This window comes from Melanotaenia boesemani, chromosome 3, assembly GCF_017639745.1.
Source record: "Melanotaenia boesemani isolate fMelBoe1 chromosome 3, fMelBoe1.pri, whole genome shotgun sequence".
Classification (NCBI taxonomy): domain Eukaryota; kingdom Metazoa; phylum Chordata; class Actinopteri; order Atheriniformes; family Melanotaeniidae; genus Melanotaenia; species Melanotaenia boesemani.
In genome coordinates this window covers 20,841,093-20,856,832 of record NC_055684.1, presented here as the reverse complement: position 1 = coordinate 20,856,832, position 15,740 = coordinate 20,841,093, and the positions used below count along the sequence as shown (strand labels likewise).

Here is a 15,740-nt window from a genome sequence, read left to right as displayed (position 1 = left end):
TATGCTGATCTATTGAACTATTGATCCTAACACCTCTGATAAATAGTTGTTAACTCGTGACACCAATAGGCTGCAGGAATGATGACTTTGGGTGGTGTACAGGTGCAGCTGCAGGCTGGCATATGTTTTATGTAGATGCAGATGACAAGATGATCAGATGTCTGCAGCGACAAAAATTGTCTACTGATTGGTTTAAATTTGACAAAAAGTTTGATATGTTCCTCCTTTGGTGCAGAGGCAGTGAAGAATATTTGGCAGTGCAAAAACATAAAGGAAACTTCATTTCTATCTATCTATCTATCTATCTATCTATCTATCTATCTATCTATCTATCTATCTATCTATCTATCTATCTATCTATCTATCTATCTATCAGTCTGTCTGTCTATTGCAGATTCCTCTCAAAATTTGCAATTTTCCTTCTCTTTTCTTTCTTTTTTTGAACCCCACCCCCCATCTCTTCATGTTGCCAGCCTTTGTATGTATGGAAAGGCAACCCCAGACTAAACATTGGCTCCCTACTGTAAAGCTCTACAGCCAGGTCAAATCTAGATCTGAAATCACAGCAGGGGCCGGTGTGTTTCGCCTCTACTCCAACAGAAGAGAAAAACAGCTCAAGCTACAAGCAGCTGCTTTCTGACTTAAGCGCAGTACAGCACTTTTATCCTGCTGATTGTGTTTTGAATTCGCAAATGGAGTCCCTCATGACAACTGGGTCTTGTGTTTGCTGTCAGTTGCTCTGCGCGCACGACTGTAGATATTTATGATTATGTTTACACACTGCTGTGAATATGTCTCCCATCCTCCCTCTTCTCTTCCAATTTGTCTCTTGTTCTCTCCTTTTTTTGTCTCTCACAGTCTTCAACTCTTTCTTTCATCTGCCCTTCGTCTGTTTGACAAGTGTTGTACGGTCAGCTGTTTTTTTTCTTCTTTTCTCCTTCCCCTCAATTAGTGCCATCATCGCATTTCATCCTGTGTAATACGGGGATGGTAATAACCTTACACTCCTATTGCGCTGTGATGCGATTCTGCTGTGATTAATTGAAGTCCCCTTAGAGAGTCAGAGGAGGCGTACATCTTCCCTTTCACACTCACTGACAGGCAACCCATTATATTGTTTTATAGATCGCCGTCAGTAGCCCTTGAAGCTGCCTGTGGCCCACTGTTGTTCTGGGGGGTTTTATTGTGCAAGGTTATTGGTTGCTATTGCTGACAGGCAGAGCAAAGGCCACCCTGGGATTACTGGAGATGGAATCTCTGTGACAGGTCCACTGTATTTGACAGTAGAGACTTGAAAAAGCTTGTTCTGCAGAGTCTGTTGCAAAAAGTGTGAATTTGTCATAGAGCCACAGAAGTTGTGCCACAAAAAACGTTGAAGTACTTCACTTTGAGACTCATTCTCACCTACAAAATGTGAAACAAAAATCCTTTCTTTTGCCCTGTTTGGATGTGACAAAGCAGTCTGCAACTTAGAAGAATAACCATCAAAAAAGCGGTAAGACAGATTGGTTTGTAAATTTGTTTTTTTTAAAAATGCTGTTGTCATCCAGGCGTTGCAACAAACAGCAGTAACTGAGGAAGGTAGAAAGCTCACTGAAGCCTGGAAGTAGTCCTTGATATGCATGAGCCACCAGGTGATATCCAGAGAAGGAGAACCGTGCAGAACATCATGGATAAGAGGCTTGTTTCTAGTTTTAAGGAGCCACCCCAGGCAGTATTTGTGTTCCCCGCCAGCTTCTGGCTCACTCTGTCAGATCAGTGGGGCATAATATAAGAGTCTGTATTGTGTTTGCAGTCATGAAACAAAACCAGTCAGTACTTAAGTTTTTACACCTTGTAAAAGTGTGCTCGGGCACTGTGTAATTGTGCAATTAAGATAGCCTGTTTTTACTGCAGTCTTTCCAAATGTCTCCATTTAAAGCTAACAGTCTTTCCCGTATTGTGGACTTGCTAAACATGTCTGTTATGCAGAATTCGTATAGATATGGGATCCTAATGTCACAAAGAACAGCACAGAAAAACTCTGAGTTAACCATAAAATGTCAGGAATTGCATCATTTCAGAAACTATGTTTGCTGCCAGCAGAACAATAAAAAAAAAGTCAGCCATTTAACTACATGATTACACCTGATTTTATCATCTCAAGATTCACTACTCAGTTGTGTCCATAAGCTAATGTATTTAGGGAGATGGTTGCTCCATCTCTCAGTGTACCAGTTTGAGCTGCTGGGGTGAATCCAGCGGATGCTTCAGGGAAGATTCAAAGCTCCACCATAGCAAAAGAAATGCAGCATTGTGACGCTTGTGTGCTGCTCCGACATGCACAGAGGAGGAGGAGAACATGAAGAGAGCACATCCCATGTTTTATAGATGCCATTTAAAGGAGCATGCCTAAGAATGGCTGGTTGAAATGAACTGTAACCACAGACTAAACACCAAGACAATAAACTAACAAATTGGTTTTCTGGAAGCCAGCAGTGTCCCAGTCACTACCGGGTTGATCTGTGCCGATGCAGCGAGTTGTTTTTTTCCAGAGAGATTAGGCTGTGAAACAAAACTCCATCTCTTATTTATTCATGTTGATTTGTTCTGTGCATGTTTGACTGTGTGTGTGTATGTTTAGCTGGATTGCAGCAGTGTTTATGTGAATTGTGTGTGTGGGCACATCATGCAAGTGTGTGGAGGCTTTTGTATCTTCTACTTCTACATTATAACTGTGTGTGTGAGAGAGTATTGTGATATCATTATGGCATATCAGCTCCCCTGTTATCTGCTCAGTGTGGAAGAAAAGAGTAGAGACAATCAAGTTTATCTGACTCCTGTGTAATAACTACTAATGCACAGCTAATATCACTATTATTGTTGTTATTGCCATAGTGCATTCCACTTTTTGCCTGAAGTGACAATCTAAAAGATTTTGAATTCAAATAAATGTAAGCCACTGTGTCACCTTGCCATCCAGAGCCATTATAAAATTTATACATAATTTAAAATTATAGGTACATGAGTATCTGATAATATTATATTGTCTTCAGTGGTCCTGTCTACCAAGGATTTTGTTGACTAAAAGTTCACATTTGATCTCCAAGAAAGCCAGCAAAGACCTATATTATTGTTATACATACAGAAAACTGCTTGCACTGATGGAAAAGGAACCATCTTGTTTGGTGATTTAGGTATATTTAATTAAATTTTTCATATTAAAAAACAAAACAAAACAACAAAATTCTTGATTTAGCTTAGCCATAATTAAAGATCCAACATACTACCTTAGAATTCCACTTGGTGTTGCTATGAATTAGCAGAATCTCAAACAAAAACTACTACCAGAGCAATGCTAACTTTGGTCTTGTCCATCTCTTAATGGAAGATCGGCTCTGGACAGTACAGCACAGACTCATACTGTACATGAAAAGTGTGTGGCCAGCACAGAGAAGGGTAGCTTGGATTACAGCACACACAGAAGGAAGAAAATTTCTCTCTCTTATAAGGACATAGTTTACTGCTGCATCACTACATAGCAAGTTGTGTGCCTTTGTATTGATATTAAAAATATTGCAAATTTAACCTTCAACCTGATGCCAACGGTGATGCATCATACTTTTATTCATCCGATGAAAGTATTGTTTGTTATTGCAAAATGAGCCTTTAGTTTTAGATTTGTATTATGATGTAGCTGTAATGACAGGAAAGGAAATGAACATGAAAGCTATCAACAAATATGCTCTTTCACTGTACGTGTGCAGGATGAAATCAGATCGGCTGCTTATTTCCTGACTTTGTAATTACAATGAAAGTTTTATAATGCTCCCCTCAGATTTCTGTGACATGTTGTATTAAACTACCATCTTAAGGTTATTTGGAAAACTATTCTGAAAAATAACCCATTAGTTGCTGTTTCTGAAAACAGTTTTCTGGTTTTTGTGTTTGTGAATTAGAAAAATACAGTTTGGCTTTCATGTATAACATGAAAGAAGGGTTGACTTTTTTTAAGAAAGCAAAGAAAAACAACAGCCACAAAACAAACGTTAAATTCTTTTACTTATTCATGCAACATTCATGTCGGTAAGCTACATACGGTATGTAGCAACTGTTGTCTTGGGGCAGTCTGATGGAAACTTAATGCCTACTTATAATTTACCACAAGGCTACTAGAAACCAGCAAAATAGGGCCTGTATTTGAATTGTCACAAGTATTTACTATACAATGCACTGTGCATTGAGTAAGTCATGTTTTGTTTAAAATTTAGACTGAAACGGTGAAACAAACAAATAAATAAGTGGGTAATAAACAGAGGTGATGAGGTTGTGATGAGGCAGACTAAAGAGGAGAGGAGGAGGAGGACAGGTGCAGCTAGGGCGGAGACAGAGTTACTCTGAGTCTTTTGGTGCTGCAGGCAGGTACTATCAGAGGGAGAAAATGTGTTGCACTGATTGTCCCTGGTTTTTGGGGAAAGGATTTACGTCTGCATACTGCTAGGTTTAAGGGTTTGTGTTGATGTTTAAACAACATGAGTTCCCTGCAATTTTAAAACTAAGGCTTCCTGTTTTGTTCATATGTGCAGTAAGAAATATTAGCCACTCCGTAAACTGTGTGACGTCAGTGTGAATTGTCTATAGAAAATGGATGGATGGATGATGGATGAATCCGAAAGCTGTCCAGCCTGCGTCTAAGATACAGAGTAGAATAAGTTCACAGTAAGACAGGAGGTTCAATACAAAACATGACTTGTGTGTTTGTTGGTGTATCCTAGCAAATGGCTTATTGAATAACAATCATATATATTGAACCTTTCAGCACCACTTTAACATTGTAACATCAGTATTGGCAAAGATTAACATCATGGACCACATGGTCCTCAGCTTCAGACCCAGCAGCAGCAGCAGGTCCATCATCACGTCCAGATGAGCACTGAGCTCATGGAGGCAGTTAAGTTATTCAGTTTACAATCAATCATCTGCAGCTGGTTCCAACAAAATTATCTCAATAACACTGAAAGTGATTATTCTATTGTATGATATGCTAGAAGCAGGTCAAGATAATCTTGTGGCTATCTAGCTTATATGGGGTCAGTCCTCCTTGTAGCAGAGAGTAAAGCTTGTTATATGCTTCGCGAGCAGCGAGAACTTTGTTCTTGTTCTCGGCCACAAGAACAAGAAAAAAGTTTGCATTGGTCTGGTCATTTAAAATCCCTTGTTTTTTTTTGTCTTGGTGTCACTTCCTTTGTGTAGTTGAGTTGTTTCCTGTTTTATTTTGAAATTTCAGTTGGTACATTTAGTAAACTATTTGTAAACCTTTTATTTACATTTTGTTTGAAAAAGTTGGCAGCCCTGCTACAGTAGTTTAAAAAATCCATCATTGATTGTGGCCTGCAGGGAGCCAAGAGCCACTAGTGCTGGCTGTTAGCTAATTTGATGTTTTTTTTATTCTTTTTTTAATATATTTAAAAATTTTACATTTTTTTTATATTTTTTTAACATTGTTTTATTTTTATATTTTTCATCTGTTTGTTTGCACTGTAAATATTGTCACCTGTTGCAGTTAAGAAAAAAAGCTATCACTGGTAAGGTAGTGTGAGTGTGCTATTGTTGCTAGAACTAACTAGTGCTAAAGTTTGCAGATAATATTCACAGCTAACATGTGAAAGCTAACATTCTCATACATAATTTATTTCTAATTTATGTTTACATCTCAGTTTTTTGCTGGAATTTTGGCACTGTATTTTATCTAAAAAAGATAATGAGGTGGTAAAATAATTTTCTAACTCATGACTGGAAAGTCTTTAAATGGATCAAATTGCTCTTGTGATCTTCTTTGAAGATTTGGTTCCACTGATGTTAACAAAGCTGAGTGAAGGCAGAGTTCAGATTTTCTGAAGGATTCTGTAATATTTTAAAATGGATCCAATTTCTAAATTTCATGCTGTGCATGCAGGACACAGGCAAGAATACAAGCATTTCTAAAGAATTTTTAAGCACGTTTAGAGAGCCTTCACCACTCAGAACAATCTCTATATCCAGTGAAGTCACATGACTCTGTCTGGGAATTTCTTCAGGTGACTTTTAAAGTGCATTAGATGTTGAGGATGATGAGGTGTGAGTGGAGAAGAAACTCTGCAGAGGAATTTACTTTTGCTAGGTGTTGGTTTTTAGTTCTACCGACCCAATTTTGAGTTAATCTCCCTATTTGTTTTTCTTGAGAGAGACAGTCAGTATTTAACAGCTTTCATTCTCACTACTGAGATATAGTGCTATATTTTTATAAACTTCTCCAGCAGTAAAAAACTATGATGAGAGCACACGTTTTCTTGATCTTAACAATCAGCCTAGTAGAAAGAGTTGGGAATTGCAGATTTTTAGAAGCCCCATTTCTAAACCTTGGTTCCTTTGGGTGAAAGGCATTTTAAATTTTTTTGTTGTCAGATTTTCTTCTCTCTTAATCTCTTGTGGTGCCTCAGGGTCCTTAGCGATGTACTAGTGTTGTTTTTTTCTTTCTTTTTGTTTGGTGTTTCTTCTGTTAAGCTTCACATTTGTGCCTGTAATCATTAGACAGCAGTTTGGGTAAAAAATTTCTATTGCAATTAAAAAGAGGCCATCTTTTATGCTTGTTATTTTTTTCACTACAATGCAAAAAAAAACAAACAAACAAACAAAAAAAAAAAAAAAACCCAAACAAATTAGACAAAGAGTAAAATTTGCAATTATTGTTACAGGTTAGTAAAAAAAAATGTAATTTATAATTTTTATTGTGTGGACAGTTGTCAGCAAGTGATGCTCCATACTGTTCATTTATTTACTGGTATCAGTAGAAACATCCATCAATCCATTGATTTTACCTGCTGATTCCAATGCAGGGTCACAGGATCAGGATCCTATCCTAAATGCTATCAGATGACAAGCAGAAAACACTGTGGAAGGGTCGCCAGGCAATCACAGGGCCAACGCAGAGAAGAACAACACAGCCATGCATTTTCACACTCACTGCTGGGATGAATTTAAAATCATTAATGAATCTATAATTTTTTGAAGTGGAATTTTGTGGTTTTGTAAAGTACTTCAAGTACTTGTCAAAGCCTTACCTGCAGTAAGAGCACACTCAGTTGGCGAATTAGAATAATTAGAAGAATAATGAAACAAATTCTCATGGGTAAGCAAAGCTAAGATCTACTCAGTATGATGCCGCAAGAAGGAATGATAGCTATTTAAAAGAACGCAAATCTCTGAAACCGTGGTGTCAGCCAAAGAAGGTTTGTGCTACTCCATGTCCCCGTCGATCAGCCGAGTGTATGCCTGTATCGCTTGGGAGATACATGCGAGCTACAGGTTCCAGTTTAACCTGCAACATACAACATATATTCATACAGTTTACTAAATACAAAAAGCAAAGTCTGCTTACATCACATATTCTGCTATTGTTTTTAATAGGATGAGAAGAAGGTTAAAGTGTATTTTTAAAAGGGTTATTTTCACAGCAGCATTCTCCAGCTCAAACTCTGTATGTGGACATAAAAGGTTGGGGGTTATTGTAGATTCTCCTCACTGCTGTATCTGTACAACAGTGGAAAGCTTTTCTACACACCGAGATGACTGAAGTATTTTTTCTACACCAGCATCAATTTTATGATGAGAAGCAGAATTATAAACTTTGGGATAAAAAACAATTTTATTCTCTCTCCTTTTCTTCTGTCCTCTGTCTCTGTTGCTCTCTCTCTTTCCTTCAGACACACAGTTGCACGATCACACGCAAACACAACTCCCTCACCACAGCGTGCAGGGTGAGTAATTTCTCTTGGGCTTTGGACTTCGAAGTCGAAGAGGGTGAGAAGGAGAAAATGAATGCAAGGGGAGAAATAGTGGGGGCAGCTTACAGGAAGCCGCCCACATCGAAGGAGTTCGATACCACCTCTCATGTGGCCTTTTTGGCCGCCTGTCTGTCTGTTTTGTCTCGTAACCCAGTGCCATCCCAGAGCACCCTGCATGTGTGTGTGTAGCCTCTAAGGGACTGTGTCAATTTGATCACTGTTTACTTTCCAGTTTCAGGTACCAGAGACAAAACACAGGCAATGTGCGTGATGCTCCCATCTGTGAAAAGAAATTGAAATTTAAGTGTGCTGTTTTTGAATCCAATTCGAGCTGTCTTTGCTGGATTCTTTGGAGTGGAACGCCTGCCAATCAGCACGGTTTTGTTTACTCTATGCGTCCTGCTGACAGCGGACTGATACAAATATCAGCTGCTGTACAGTCACACTCTGTGCCTTTTCCACAGTTTGATAAAAACTGAACTGAAATAGGTCACATGCCTTTAAAATAACTATTGTGTTATAGACATACGGGATTATATACAATTTGAAACAATTGCGTTGTTTTTTAAACCTAAGTCATTTGGACAATTTAATACTTCAAAGAATCGAAGGTAGTTTCAACTTTTCCTGGTCTGGACTGAAAAATCTTGGCAGCAGTTGAATAGGAATGTTGGACATCCCTGTTGGATATACTTTCCTTTGATTTGGAATTATTAAATCCATGATCGTTGGCCAAGCACCATGTAATCTAGGATGCTTTGCTAGTGATTGGTAAGGCATGGGCTGCTGTGTGGTTGTACTTTACTCTGAGAATTTGATGAAGCATTTTTGGTCATCGTTGTCTTCAATAGTTTACTGAAAAAGACAAATTTCCCTTTTCTGCTTTAACATTGATGTTGAGATGTGACATGCAGGTTAAAAAAAATAGTGGAGTGCTATTGTCATTTTTTTCTTGGTCTAAGTAGGTGCTAGATTTTTATCTCCGTGAACGTTGGTGTGTATCCAGTGTTTAAATATCATGTTTCTTGGAGAGGGAAATTTTCCAGAATCAAGTCTCATAAATTTTTTCAGAGTTTGAAATGTTTTGTTTCATTGAATTCAGTTTACTTTAAGTCTATTATTATTTTTTCTTTCTAACATTCATGCTTCAAATAAAGATAAGTATTTTCCCATACCTCATTATTGTTCACAATAACTGACATAACCATCACTATTAGTGATGATCAAAAAGCAATCATTAAATTGTATCTAGCATTTATGCTGGTGCACCAGGATTTAAAAAATTGTCGCACCAGTGTAACCAACGAAAAAAGTTAGTGTGGAGCCCTGACATTAATACCAAGAAATAACTTTTTATTCTAACATTTAAATGGGAAAATTGGAATTTCAGAGTTCCTGTTGGCAAACTGAAATGCCCCAAGAATGGATTTCTAACATGGAATGCCAGAGGAGACTGATCAGAGGGTCCCATCTTTGCTGTTGGTAAAGTAAGAGGTGCCAGAGGTCGCCACCTACTAGTGAGCCGTTATGTAGTGAGTCAGTTTAATCTTTGAAGGTATTAAGGCAGAATTTGACCTTACCATCAAAACTATGTAGTTCCTCTGTTAGTGGAAACTAAATAAGCAAATAAAGCTGACTATTTGGTGACATGTTGCTTTTTTATATTATATTGTTAATTATTATATGATTTTATATTATATCTTTATATAATATATAGGGCTGCCAAATGATTAAAATGTTTAATCAGATTAATCACAGCTTTCAAATGAATTACAAATTTCAAATCCTTTCAAAATGATTAATCACCATTCACAAGTTTTTTATGTCTGAAATTTATCCGTTTTTACTGTATTGTATCAACAGAAAGAGCCGATGCTACAAACATTTGCTGTTAACTGACCTTCTCTTGGGTAAACATCAGATGTCCAAGGGTCAGTAAATGCAGCATGCAATGTACTATATGTTGTTTTAAATCATCTCTACCATGCTCTAGATAATAATTTCTCACCAATTGTCTCCATGGTGATAATATCTGTCCTAAAACCAGCAGATGTGACTACTGAAGTTAACAGCCACCAATGAGAAAAAGAAACTCTGATCTAACTGATGATCAGGATATAAACATGTTTTTGCTTTTATCATTGAAGTGTAAGTGTTTGTGCAGCAGTGATAAAAGTCCTACAGCAGCATCACCCAAAGTAAAATAGATCATTGGCTGTTTGTTTGAGAAGTTTTTCTTCACTTTTTACACTTTTTTCCTGATCAGTGCTCCTGCCTGGTCCCCATCAGAACTTTTCTAGACCTGCCCCTGCGTAGCTGAAGTATAAACCCTGTCTACAACTACATCCTTTGGTCAGCTACTGTGTTAGAGAGGTTCCTGCCAAAAACAACATTATGGTGTAAATATGTGACAGCGTGAACCATTAACTGCTAGTTTCCTTCTTCTCAGCTGAACGATAAACACACAACGAAAGAGTTAAACCGATCAGCTGATCACGACAGCCGTTGGAAACGAAGACGACCAGGAAGTCAACAGAGCAAACACGTTGGTGCAAAAACGCAGCTGGGCTGTCGCAAGTTTAATAATGAATGAGAGAAAAGTGTGGGTGTGGAACCTTCTCACTGGGAAAAGAGTGTGTTATAAAACCCCCATTCTCCACAAGGCAACGTCCATGGGTTGCTCCATTAATGCTGCATTTATTCTCAAGTCCATCCATAGAATCACCCGGCTGATCTTCTCCATTGCGCTTCTCCACATCCAGCAGTCATAACAGAGAAATTACGGATGTATGGGGCTTGTCATGCCACGCATGCGTTAATTGCATTAACTGCATTAATTGTTTTAACGCAATTAATTAATTTAAATTAACACTGTTAACACATTATTTTTGACAGCCCTAATAATATAATATAATATAATATAATATAATATAATATAATATAATATAATATAATATAATATAATATATGGCACTAGTTTTTGGTTTTATGGAACACCGAGGTTTGTTTGCACTGATTACCTTAAAATGCAACATAGCTACCCAGTGCATGAAGAGTGAAGGTGTTTTCTGTTAAGTAACTTTTTGCTTATTATTTTGCACCTGCAGTACCTGCAGTTGAAGCGATGAAGCTGTTACACTAAAGTTTTTTACAACCAGCTACACTATGGAGATTTATGTTACTGAGTTTAGGCTCATGCGTTGAGGTTGCACAACAATCTTTAGTTTCCCTTCTTTAAATAACAAAATTCAGCAAGATTTTGACACAAAAAGATGGATTGCCAAAAATATTTGAAAACCAAATTGCATGAGTAATCCATTGTAATAGTGGTTAAACAATTGTCCCAGTAACTTTACATGAACCCTCATGCAGACATGATCCCAACTTTTTTTTTTTTACTGATAACTATACTGCTGTTGCAATGTGTACATTTCCCTAATGCAGGATCAATAAAGTTTACATGGCTCTATTAAAAAATCAGTGGAATCAGGCAAGAACACAACTAGTCGGAGGATTTGCAACATAGAAGAAGAGAGGCGTTCACTTAATCTCTAAGATGACAGGATTCCTTGGTTGAGAGACGACACTAAAAAGGACAAGCTGTAAAGTTCCATTATGGGAGTTGTGGGAGCAGCAGGTGAGTGACTTTGTAATTAAATGCCACAGAAAAGCTTAATTTTTCCCTGAATGGGAGTTGAACAGTAGGAAAGACAAAATGCTCATTTTCTAAATCAAATTAGAAGAACATAATGACCAAAATGGTTGGTTGTTAATTCTTATTAGAAGTAAAAAACAAACAAACAAATGTTTACATTTTCTTTTCAGAATAATCCAATGATGGAATTTTTGCACATTGAAAGAAATCTGTGTGAGGCCTCGCCTGGTTACCCAAAACAAAATATTTCATTCAATTCTGACATTTTATAGAATATGGTTTGTCCTAATTTTACCTTATTAATGACTTTCAAAATTTACCTCCACTCCTTGATTAGAAACAACAGAGATATTTTTGCTGTAATTCCCTTTCTCCCTCTTGTTCAGCTCTTAACACCTCGTCCCCTGGTCCTAATTCATTTAAACATTTGAAACAGGGAACTTAATTATTCATGTCCTCCAGCCGTCTGTGGCCCTGGCCCGGCCTCCTGCGGCACCCGGGTGCAGAGTTTGTCTGGATGGTCACATTCCTTGGCTCCTCATTAATTAATGCCTCAGTTGACACTGGAGGTCTAATGCACTCTCACTCTCCCTCTCTTGCTTTCCCTGCTGATCCAGCATGTCATGTCTTCCACCACTCACACGGCCGGCATGATGAGGCTTTAAGTGTGATGTCATGAAGTGGCACTGAAACAGTTCAAAAGGGGCCTTCACCCTGGTGGGCCACTAAAAGGAAGTGCTATGTTAGACAAGAAAGGTGTAAGTGGACATTTAATTTTATTCTGTCTCTCCATTTCTGAAAATCTGCCCTGGTTTTGTTACATTTGGCCTGAGCCCCGTATTCTCCATCTTTCGGCTTTGAGTGTGGGTGATAGTTACCTTCCCTGCTGTTGCCTAATTTAAAGAGCAGCTTGTACCAGAAGGGAAGGTTCAAGGGGGTCATTATACTGAATATTCACCACAGGGAACAACAACATGAAGGGTAAAGCAAGATAAAAAAGTTGGGTAATTAAGAACTGCAAAATCATAAAAGACTGTGCTGTTTCTGCTCATTAATGAAGCAGACGACAGAAGGAATTGGCTTGGGGTAAAGCAGAAATCCTCTTCAGTCCAAATCATTTTTGTTATTTCAGTAGCTGAGAATGCATCAAGAAAACCTGTTCTACTTTCCACTATATGTAACCAGCCTATGTTAGTTATGAGCCTGCAAAGACCTCACATGTTGATCTACAAATGCTAAATGCAGTTACCTTTAATGATATGACATGCAGTAAGTAAGTAATTACTGTAAAATTACTGAAGCATTTTTTTAGAAACTGTAGTTTCTTGATTTTTTTCTTTTTCATGAAAATGGTCAGTTTCACCGATAAGTGCTTTGTAACTAACCATATCTTGGTTTTACAAAAGGGTTAGAACAGACTGAGTGATATAGGGTTTAGTATCTTACTTAAGGATACTTTTATTTAGAAAAGCTTGGCGAATGAGCCAATGGCTTTCTCATTGGAGGATGACCACTCAGTCTGAATCTGCAAAGTTTTGTCACATGAGAAAAAAAGATTGTTAGTCAGACCAAAACCAGACTTTGCAAATGAATGTGTCTTATACTGATTAAAATTGAATAAAACTGAAGCTGTAAAGGCTAGACCAGGGCTACTCAATTCGGTCCTATGAGGGCCGCAATCCAGCAGGTTTTCCATGTATCCCTGCACCAACACACCTGAGTCAAATTAGGTGGCTCTAACAGCCAATCAGGTTCTACACAATGACTCATTAATTTGACTCAGGTGTGTTGGTGCAGGGATACATGGAAAACCTGCTGGATTGCGGCCCTCGTAGGACCGAATTGAGTAGCCCTGGGCTAGACTAACAAAGCCAGAGAAAGCCAATAAAAGCTGAATCACTCCTGCATACATCTGCTTAACTAAGCTTCAGAGTTTAATATATTTGAACATATAGTAAAACACAAGAGAATTTCCAATGAAACTGCTCTCATTCACATTTTGTCCATTCAACAGCTGAACACACCAGGAAATGTGACTGAAAAGCAGCATATTATAAGTTAATATAACCCCCATTTTATTACGCCACATCATCTGGCAAAACCATTCAAGTTACTTTAAGATAATGTATGTAGAGTGAATTCAGATATATTTACATGTGTGATGATCTTCCACAGAGAAAGTTAGAAGAAACAATGTTGTGGATGTTTTCTCACACAGTCTACAGTGTGGCGATTGTCAGACGTATATTAGCCAACAACTCAATTCCTCTCTCCTCTTTAGTCTCCTGCAAGTAGACTAAAATCCTGTCAAATGGTCAGCCGGAGCACTAAATGTGGTTCGACCCAACTGTGTTAGTAACCTCAGTCACTAAGCAAATGTCAGAGTTTATAAATTTGGCATTATTATATATAAAAATGATATTTTCATCATATCGGGTGACTTGCTTACTCTGTTGTGGGGCTTCCTATCTTAAACTTTGGGGGATTTATAAAAATAAACAAACAAAAATTTTAATGGATTGTATGAAGGTACCCGCCCGGCCACATTTTTATTGTAGGTCATTACCATATGACCTTGTGATTCTGCCTGATTCACACGTTAGACACCATCGGTACACTTAAGTGTGTCATCATCCAGATAATTAAGTTTCCTTTCAAAATGCTCAGTGGGCACTTCATCTACTGCCTAAAATGTCCAAAATTGATTTTCTTGAGGAGAATTCTTCATTTATTGCAAGCACTTGCCCTTGATAACAAAAAAAAAGTCTTTACTTCTAAGTGCTTCCTCTATTTTTTCTGGAAATACAAATCCCTTTAATACAGGTGCCCAGTCATGGATGCCTGAGTGCCAGCCTGACCACTGTATTAGAAGTGTGCAGGAAATCAATGTGGGAAATATAGAGGCAATTATTTTGTCTCCCACATTCGCTGACACCATAGCAGCTAAGCAAGACAAGAAGAAAATACGGAATTAAAGAGAAGAAAATAAATATGTCTGCTGTGAGGTTTGGGGACTGTGTTGAGAACATGAGAGTAATTTTAAATGGCTCTGCAAAGCAGCTGTAATTAATGAGCGCTGTGAGGATTATTGATTTACTGAAATTTGTTGTAATATTTTACTGTGCATTTCATCAGAACACAGATTTGAGCTGAAGATTTTTAAAGTCAGAATACTTATTTAGTTATTTTTTCCAACAGGGTTGCTTACTGAATCAGTACTTAAATTAGTGTTTTTTTTCAGTATATGAATTACATATTATACAGTATTTTTGCATCCATGCCTATCAAGTTAATTTAGTGTCAGAAAAGACTATTCTGTGCAAAGGAGATCAAGTTCTCTCAGTTATCCTCTTTTAGCAAAAGCCAATGTTTGTAACATACATGCTAAGCTCCTTATAGTTGTTCATGGACTGAATTTATACAAGAAGACAGCTGCACAATAAAAAGTTCTCTGCAGCAGACTATTTAAATGTCACTCGAGTACAGCTGAAAATCCCTAAATTATCCTGATGTTCACTTCAAATCTGATGCGGATCGTAAGTTTAATATACAAGCTCGACTCTGCCATGAAAGCATCTTGATCAACACCTTTTATTGTTCAAAATTAATTCCTGATTTACTCCATCTTTACATTTTGTCATTTACAGTGCGAGTTCTGGCATTTACTTGCTAATCAGATGTCAGAACTTCATTAGACATACAGGTCTCTCATGCAGATCCTTCCAGCCTCCAATTTTCCAGTCAAATGAGGTGTACAAAGATCAGGTGTAAGCCATCACCAGCAGAAGCATTTGCAGGGGCTGTACACAGCTGGCATCTATCTATTAGCCATTAGGAATAACTCAAACTTTATAATATTTGTGAAAAAGAACCTTTTTTCCCCTTGTTTGACTTTTTTTTTTTTTTGGGGGGGGGGGGGGGGGGGGTAGCATGTTGATAGCTTGACAGTTTGTGCAACTTTCACAAAATTAATGGTGTGAGACTTGACAGGCAGTAATTCTGTACTAAGATATAGCATATCTTGGTCTGAAGGCCCCTCAGGCACTACTGGGACTACAGAGTTGGACATGGATTTGGACATTTGCATTATGGCACACTCAGGGTTGTGAAAGCATTTCTTTCCATAGCTGTGATGTGAAGCCAGAGTAGACTTGTCTACAGCGTGTTCTCTTCAAACGGGAAGATGTTGATGGCGCGTCATTTTGCCCGCTGTGAGGAGAGGAATAATGTTCACTGAAAAAGGAGAAAAATTGAACGGGTCTGGCTCGCCGCTAATAAACTGT

The 15,740-nt window shown here is 37.9% G+C and overlaps 1 protein-coding gene across 1 annotated transcript in view; it reads left to right on the top strand.

Annotated features, from left to right (window-relative positions):
• tafa3a (TAFA chemokine like family member 3a) overlaps nt 1-15,740 on the top strand; it is a 106,840-nt gene that overhangs the window by 636 nt on the left and 90,464 nt on the right. The window lies entirely within an intron of this gene.